This window comes from Petaurus breviceps, unplaced genomic scaffold, assembly GCF_028583685.1.
Source record: "Petaurus breviceps papuanus isolate PSGF00001 unplaced genomic scaffold, PetGlider_PUasm1.0 90330, whole genome shotgun sequence".
Taxonomy (NCBI): Eukaryota; Metazoa; Chordata; class Mammalia; order Diprotodontia; family Petauridae; genus Petaurus; species Petaurus breviceps.
In genome coordinates, this window is record NW_027187219.1 from 1,328,404 (window position 1) to 1,336,961 (window position 8,558).

The 8,558-nt window shown below is 43.6% G+C and overlaps 5 non-coding genes across 5 annotated transcripts; 2 read left to right on the top strand and 3 right to left on the bottom strand.

Annotated features, from left to right (window-relative positions):
- Positions 1–4,891: 4,891 nt before the first annotated feature.
- TRNAV-UAC (transfer RNA valine (anticodon UAC)) lies at positions 4,892–4,964 on the bottom strand. Its single transcript has one exon. It is a non-coding gene; the product is annotated as a tRNA-Val (tRNA).
- Positions 4,965–5,442: 478 nt separating this feature from the next.
- TRNAR-UCU (transfer RNA arginine (anticodon UCU)) lies at positions 5,443–5,529 on the top strand. Its single transcript is given in 2 exon segments — positions 5,443–5,479; positions 5,494–5,529. It is a non-coding gene; the product is annotated as a tRNA-Arg (tRNA).
- A 1,226-nt stretch (positions 5,530–6,755) lies between these two features.
- Positions 6,756–6,838, top strand: TRNAL-UAA (transfer RNA leucine (anticodon UAA)). The gene has a single exon. It is a non-coding gene; the product is annotated as a tRNA-Leu (tRNA).
- Positions 6,839–7,800: 962 nt separating this feature from the next.
- Positions 7,801–7,873, bottom strand: TRNAV-UAC (transfer RNA valine (anticodon UAC)). The gene has a single exon. It is a non-coding gene; the product is annotated as a tRNA-Val (tRNA).
- A 385-nt stretch (positions 7,874–8,258) lies between these two features.
- On the bottom strand, positions 8,259–8,331 carry TRNAF-GAA (transfer RNA phenylalanine (anticodon GAA)). The gene has a single exon. It is a non-coding gene; the product is annotated as a tRNA-Phe (tRNA).
- Positions 8,332–8,558: the final 227 nt, after the last annotated feature.

Consider the following 8,558-nt stretch of genomic DNA (forward strand, 5'->3'; position numbering starts at 1 on the left):
AACCCCCTGATTTATACCCTGAGAAACCAGGAGATGAAGTCAGCCATAAGAAGATTACACAGAAGACTTGTACCTTCTGCAAAGGTATTGGCTCTATGCTGACAGGCAGCTGGGAAAGGTTGACTTGAACTTTATGCCCATTATTTACAGGGAGCAAGACTCTGCATCCTGGAGAATAGTGATGGGAGTCACCCTAAGTGACCAGTGAAGGCAAAGAGTTGGGATTATTCCAAGCATGAAAAAGCAAGGTACATAACAAGATGCACAGACACACTAAACCCTCCTCCATCCAAAGAATATCTATATTAAAGACTACATGCAAAGAATGGAAAAGACAATGGCCTGGGAAGCAGGAGACTTAAACCTACCACTGAATCACTGTGTGACCTTTGGCCAATGGTGGACCCTCTCTGCATGTTATGGCTGTAGGGAATGGGGAAAATGTTCTATAAGGTCCCTTCCACCTCTAACATTCTGTGTTTTCCAGTCCCTTCAGGCTCTAACTTTCTACATGAATAATAATCGCTGACATTTAAGTAATGAGGAGTTAAGCAGAAGAGCCCCTGATTTATTTGACAATCACCTTGAAAATAGCCCATCAGAGAAAGGGCTGATCTGAGAAGTTCCTTGGGTCTTCTCAACAGAGGTCGGGGAGGAATTGTTGACTCCCCTAGAAGGTATATCTTTCAACCAAAGACCTCACCCTGTAATTTTCATAAATTGATCACTTGGGTGGAGGACTCTCTGGATCAACCTACCATTATGATATAGCATTATAAGGTTTACCAAGCACTTAAACACATTGTCTCATTTGGCCACAATAATCATCCTCTTTTAAAAATGAGAAAGCTGACTCTCAGAGAAGTTAAACAACTTCACAAGTATGGTATAACAGAATTTCAGAGTTGGATAGGACCCTAATCCAACCAGTACTCAAATCAGAATCCCCTGAGCAGGATACCTATATATCCAGCCTTTGCTTGAAGACTTTCAAGAGGGAGAACCACTAGTTCCCCAAGCAGACCACTCCTCTATAGGACATCTCTAATTCAGAATTCTTACCCTTTTTTGGTGTCCTCGACCTCTTTGGCAGACTGATGAAATATTTAGACCCCTGGACAAAGTAACGTTTATAAAGACATTAAATACAAAACATAGGATTACAAAGGCAACCAAGTATATTGACATATAATTATCAAGGCATTAAAAGTTCCAAGATTTTGGATCCCCGATATTTATTCACAGACCCTTAGGATCTGCAGAGCCCTCTTAATAATCGCTTCCCCCAAATCATCGGGAAATTTTTCCTTACATTAAATCTAAATTTGTTTCTTCCCAATTTCCAGTTGTCCAAGACCATACACATAGTCAACATAAGAGATTGGACTCAAACTCTCTCCTAACACCAAGTTCAAAAGCCATGCTCATATTCTCACTTTATCAAAATCAAGGAATCTCAGTGACTCCTTGATCCAACCTCTTCACCATCCCAATTATCCTCTACTGGACACTCTCTGGCTTATCAACAAACTTAATAAAATATGGTACCTAGGATTAAGGAGAGTCTGACCAGGACAGGCTGCAAAAGTTCTCTCATGACTCTGGTCTTAGACACAGTGTCTCTCTGAATTAATCTAAGAGCCCTTAGCTTTTTTTTTTTACTATCATGTCATATTGTTGAGTCATATTGAGATCAAAATTTACCTCCTCTCTCCTCCCCCCCCCAATATTTTTTAGATGAACTGATATCTAGCCCTCTCACCTACCTTACACACATGAAGTTCACCTTTCACTCAATTTCATCTTATGCCAAATATCTTTTTGGATCATGACTGTCAGCCAATATCTGTACCTGGAGTCAGGAAGACATGAGTTCAAATTCAACCTCAGACACTTAGTAGAAATGTAACTCTGAGAAAGTCACTCAACCCCTATTTGCCTGTTTCTTCATCTATAAAATGGGGGAAATAATAGCCCCACCTCCCAAGGTTCTTCTATGGATCAAGGGAGAAAATAATTAGAAAGCACTTAGCCTAGTGCCTCTTGGCACATAGGAAGCACTGTCTAAATGTTAGCATTGCTGCTGCTGCTGCTGTTGCTGCTGTTCTATCTAAGCTGGCCCTCCTAGCCTGATGTCATCTGTAAACAGAATAAGCCAAAGCAGGAGTTACATTAGACGGTCTGTAAAATCACCACTAGCTCTTCTGTTTTAAGCCATCATCAGCCCATATGTACTGCACTTCATTTTAAAAGGGATCCTTCAGATTAAATTTTAAAGTGCCATGGGTCCTTTCTTTTTCCTTCAGAGAACCAGATGCCAAATATTTACCAGCACATCCCACTGCTCTTAATGTTGTATGATATTGTAGAGGATGGAGCACTGGAATTGGAGCCAGAAGACCTGAGTTCAAATCCTCCCTCAGACATTTATTAACTGTGTGACCCTGAACAAATCACTCAACCTCCATTGGCCTCAGCACCTCATTGTAAACCAAAGGAGTTAGACAAGGTTGCAACCAGTTCTAAGCTAAGGCTCTTAGGATGGTTTATCGTATATTCTAAGGTTCCTTCCAGAAGTTATATTCTAGAGTTCTCTTTATTAAGATACTTTTTGGTTGTGATATTCTATATTCTAAAGTTTCTCCAAGATCTAGAACTCTGTGGTCCAAGTCCTCTTCCAATTCTAACATTCCACAATCTAAGACTCATCTATGTTCATCCAGGACCATAGGATCACAGATATGAGATGGAATGGAACCCTAGAAGACAAGGGTGAACTTTGAATCATAGATTTAAAGTTGAAAAGAATCTCAGAGATCATTTTAATCTGGCCCTTCATTCTATAAGCAAGGAGCCAGGTGTCATAGAGTACTTTTATGCTCCCTACTACTGGGAAGGTTGAATGACTCACTTGAGTTCAGGAGGTCTTTTTTTATTTTATTTATTAATCATTTAATTAATTAATCCTAGGATCACAGATTTAGTGACAGAAGGTTAACCCTAGAAGCCATCCAGTCCAACCCCCTCACTTTATAAATGAGGAGACTGAAACCTGGAGAGATTACAGTCAACTTAGCCAAATCAGGACCGGAACCCAGGTCCTCTTTCTGACTTCAACTGTAAGGCTCCACTGAATGAGCTTTAAATCTATGGTTCAATGTTCACCTTCTGTCTTCTAGGGTTCCAACACAGCTGGGAGAGATGGAACATTGTCTTCCCTTTCACTTCCAAGTGTTCTCTTCCTTTAAGACAGTTCAAATGCCAAATTATTCCTGAAAACTTTTCCCTAGGAACTCTTTATGTCTTTCTTCTAAACCCCCTCATTCAACTTACTTGGTCTATATTAACTTTAGATTTATGATGTGTGTACATATGAATATGTGTGCACATTTACATATGTACACACAAATGTATTTATATGGTATGCAGTATATGCTTATATATATGCATATGTAACATATATTTGTGTGTATATATACATATATATATGCTTGTCATCTCCCCATTAGAACACAGGCTAGGTGGTGCAGTGAATAGAGCACCCACCCTGGAGTCAGGGGGACCTGACTTCAAATCACTTAACACTTACTAGCCAGTGTGACCTTGGGCAAGTCACTTAACCCCAATTGCCCTGCCCTCCCCCCTCCAAAAAGAAAAAAAAAGAATACAGGCTCTTCACAAGGAAAGATTGTTTTTATCCTCCCTCTTTCTGTCTTCAGCACCTAGGACAGTTTCTGTCAGGAAATGGGTGCTTATTAAATATTCCTTCACTGCTTGATCCCTCAAAACCTAGCTTCACCCTGAGACACCTTTAGACCAGACTCTCAGACTTCTTCATTTTACCAGCCACTCTGGGTCACCCCTGCCTCCTCTTCACTTGCCCAGCTCTAAACTTTAATGTTCCTGACTCCAAAGCAAAGGTGACGACTAAGTGGTATCTCCAGGAGGCTCTGATGGCCATACAGCATCCTCAGACCTTGGGAATTAGGGGAGCTCTGGCTGCCTACCCAGCTCCCCCAGGGTGGTCGGCCTTGGGCCACCTCCAGAGAGTTTTCTGTCCAAAGATAATATAACCTAGAACTGGAAGAGAAGCTCCTTAAAGAGCATCCATTATCCCTGCCCCTCTCCTCCTGTAACAACAATATATCATTCTCTTAGTTCAAGGGAAAAGTCAGCACCCTGAAGTTCAGAGAAAACACAAATAGAAATTACAAGCAGAAAAAATACAGAGATAATAACACAAATCAATAGACAGGGCTTCTAGCCATGTGACCAAAGTCATATATACGTCTGAGAGAGAAGTACCAACATCTGGGTTTTCAAAGTCGGGGGTGCTCCTTAAGGGCTACCCAGAGTCTTGTCTGGCCAAATCACAGGAGCACTCTTTCAATGAGTGAGCCCCAAACAAAACCTGACCTCTGAGTATAAATACCCTTCTTCAGAACCAGAGGGCATCACAACCCTCCTGATCCTCTGCCTAATTACAAAGTAATAAAAGGTGTGGGCCTTCCTGAAAAACAAGCCTCACCTAATCGAGCTTCTCTTTCGTCGGGCTCTACGTGAGGCCCATGAATGGGCAGGGAAGATCTTCAACCGCCATTAGCATTACACGCCCCAACCACAACACCATTTTGCAAGTGAAGAAACTTATGAGTTCGTCTTGGGCCATCACTTGTATGCGGAGCTGGGATAGACCTTAGCAATCACGGTTCAGTTCTCCCTACTTTTCCCGTTTGAGGAATAGGATCGTTTAAAGGCTGTAGAACTCGATAGCTTCTTCTGTCCTGTGTGTCTGAAGGAAACAGACTATGAAAGGACCGGGACTTCACTTCTTTCCAGGAGATGATAATTTTTCTAAGATTGCCAGCTAAAAACAAAGACTATTCTTTAGTGGTTCCACTGGGGCTCGAACCCAGGACCTTCTGCGTGTAAAGCAGACGTGATAACCGCTACACTATGGAACCGCTAGGATACCACATCTTTAAGGGGAAAGAGATTTCCACCCCTCCACTCGCCTCTCCTCCCATCTTCTTTCTTGTCTTTAATTTCTCTAAATTGACACGGAATGTTATTCTAAGGACAATACAACGTCCCAATGGACCTCATCTTTCGGTAAACCGTATTTCCCAAATACCGTTCCTCCGATCTACCCTATCCATGAGGAATCGTGGGCTAGAGTCAGACAAGCATGACCTAGCCAGACTCCCCACCTCCAAACAAACAGCCACGCCCTACAAGTACGCGCGCACCTGCTGGGGTGCAAGGAGCGGCAGCTTTACCTTCCGCGTATATCCAGGGAGGAGAAGAGACGATCTCCAAAGCCACTTTCAAGTATAAACCCCGGGAAACCTTTTTACGCTCTGAAATTTAGGCCCTTCCGCAAGAGGCACGCTGCCTTTTGCGTATAGATGTGACGATTAAGGCAGACTTTTACGAACGAGTGGCTCTGTGGCGCAATGGATAGCGCATTGGACTTCTAGTAGAGCTGAAGGTATTCAAAGGTTGTGGGTTCGAGTCCCACCAGAGTCGTGTTTTTAGACGTGAAAACTAAGGAGTACTGACATCCCGCAACTCCTTTCCACCCAAGAAAATACAAGTCCAGAGAAGTTCTCCAGCTACCATACCCACATAACCAACCTGAGAACTGTGTGACTTTGCGGGTTTCGCTTCTGGTACCAAAAGAGAGCACTTAAGTGGGAGTTTTGTGGGAATGGTTGTGGTTCGGTCTGTTCATTGTCGCCTCAGTTCCTCGCTCTTGGAAGGTGTTTAACAATTGGTGCTGCTTCCACTGAACGTTCCATCTCCATCTAACATAGTAAATATCACTTTGATCGTCTTCGAGAAGGAACCAACCAATCATCTCTGTCAAGTCCCTAAACACTTGATCTGGACTCACTACGTGGAAGGCTCGGTACTAAGCACTGAGGGTACAAAGAAAGGCAAAAAACGAAGAGTCCCTTCCCCTCAAGAAGTATACATTCTAATGACAGAGACAGCATGTAAACAAGAACGTACAAACAAGACATATGAAGGATGCACTGGCAATACTCTGGGAGGAAAGGTACCAGCTTATTAAGGAGGATGAGAAGAGGTTTCTTGAGGAAGGTGGAACTTCTGATGAGGCTTGAAAGAAATCCAGGGAAGCTAGAAAGAGGAGACGAGGAGAGAAAGCATGGAGGCCAGTAAGGGAAATGTCCGGAGTTGAGAGATGAAGGGGCTTGTTCCAGGAACAGCGAGATCCCTGGATCTGCATGCTGGAAGCAGAGGAGGTAGAAGAAGACTGGAAAGGACGTGGGGAAGGGTTTACACTTTTTTCCCCTCCTTCCGCATTACTCCATTCCGTATTGACGTTGTATTTAGATCTCTCGTATACTCCGTATACTTGCAGGCGCCGCGGATAGAATGTAAACTCCTTGAAGACAGGAATACTTGCATTTCTGGATGCCCAAGAGGTTCGTGGAGAATTACTGGCACATTTAAGCAAACGACCAGTAAATGCTTATTCAACACAGGCTTCCGGTGCCAAAGATGACCTGGCCGTGTGCATCTTATGTCCCTTCTGGGCCTGAAGGGCAAGATGAAGGACATTTTGGCTGGTCAGAGTGTGAACCGCGGTCTCCTTGCCTCTCTCTTCTTTGAGGTGGGGTTTCCTTGCCTTCTTCGGCATGGGCCACCAAGTAGGTCAAGAGAGCAACTGAGAGGCTGAGGGAGATGAGATCTCATCTCGGGAGGGGGGGAAAGCGCTGCCATCGCCAACCAGAATGGCCGAGTGGTTAAGGCGTTGGACTTAAGATCCAATGGACAAGTGTCCGCGTGGGTTCGAACCCCACTTCTGGTAGGATAATTACATTTTTAGCTAATTTCATTCTCTAGTCACCTTCCAGATAAGGAAGAAAAAAAAAGTCCACTTGCCCTCGGAATATAGAGGAACGCACTCTTACTCTTGAGTTGAGAAATACCCGAAGGGAACTTTGAAAGGCTTAACCCTGCTAAGCCGCCGATAGGTTTTTTTTCTGCACCAAGAAAATGCTTGGCCATTTAATAGTAATAAAAGTTGTCGCTGAGATAAATAGTAATGCTTATAACTATTTTCCATAACCTTTTCCTTGATGACTCATTTGTGCAAGACCTCCTTACTATGAGTTGCACTATCTCAACTGATCCAATTCCTGGCACACAGTAGGCGCTTAACAAATATTTGTTGACTGACTGAACTGATCTTCACAGCAAGCCACAAGGACCAGATCGGGATATGCGGAGCTGTCCCGACCCTGTGGTCTATTTCGTGTATAGGATTCTAAAACATCAGGCTTGGAAGGCTCCTCAGAGGTCATCCAGTCCACTCTTCTACGTGGCTAGAGGACACGTCTACAAACATCTCTAATAAAAATCGCCTAACTTTCGCTTATAGACCTCCGGGAACAGAGAACTCAAGACCGTTACCTCAAGTAAGGAGCGGAATGGGAGCAGGAGCTCTCTCAAGAATGTTAATTCTGCTTTCAAACACGGCACACGTACACACAGATACACAGACACACTCAAAATGATTGATTACAGTGGGGATAGAAGCAGAGAGCTACAGAAAAGTAGAAGCTAGATAGTTGAGACGGTAGAATATTCGCCTTTTAACCTGATGACCCTGGGTTTAACCCTGCTTGATTTTGGCAAACAAGGCACATTTTTTTTTAAACACAGAAGCCTCACCTGAAGGGCGTTGAGTGTGTCCCAGATCGCCGGGATCCTCAAAAAGCTGATCAATAGTCCCGAACAAACACAATAAATAAAACGAAGGCCAACCTTTGGTTCCACTGGGGCTCGAACCCAGGACCTTCTGCGTGTAAAGCAGACGTGATAACCACTACACTATGGAACCCAAGATGCTAGGCAAAATTTCGCCTCGGGTCCTTAAGAGAGCATGCAGATTCACGCCTGAAGTTTCGGATTCTTTATTATCTATTTTTTTAATTAATTAAGTGTGGCCTGAGTAAGCAACCAACAGCTGGGTCTAAGGAACAAAGGACCATCCCAGGGTGCGGCAGCCCTGCTTCCACATCCGGTCTCGGAGCCCTAGGTATGCGCTGAACTCTTCTCTGAATCTTTCAGCGCTCCACGCTGAGCCAGAGATGGGTCCAGTAGGGGTACATGAAATAGGATGTGGGGGGAGAGGGATGGAATTTTATCTTTATTGACACTGACCTCTTCAATTGAGTTTGAGCATTTTCCTCAATTAAGAAGGGGAAAAGAAAAAGAAAACCTATTGCCGAAACCCGGGATCGAACCAGGGACCTTTAGATCTTCAGTCTAACGCTCTCCCAACTGAGCTATTTCGGCAACCACACACGCAGCCTCAAATTTTGTCAACCGCCAAGACTGAGCTGACTTTTTAAGTGCTTTCCGAATATTGTTTTTATTTTATAATCAGAAGTCAGAAAAAGATACATTAGATCATCATATTAGAACGAGAAGAGATTCCAGAGACCAAACCCTGGGGTGTACAGTAGTGACATGTTCAATGCATTGAGGCAACATGGAATCCTAAATGAAGGTTGGATGGATGG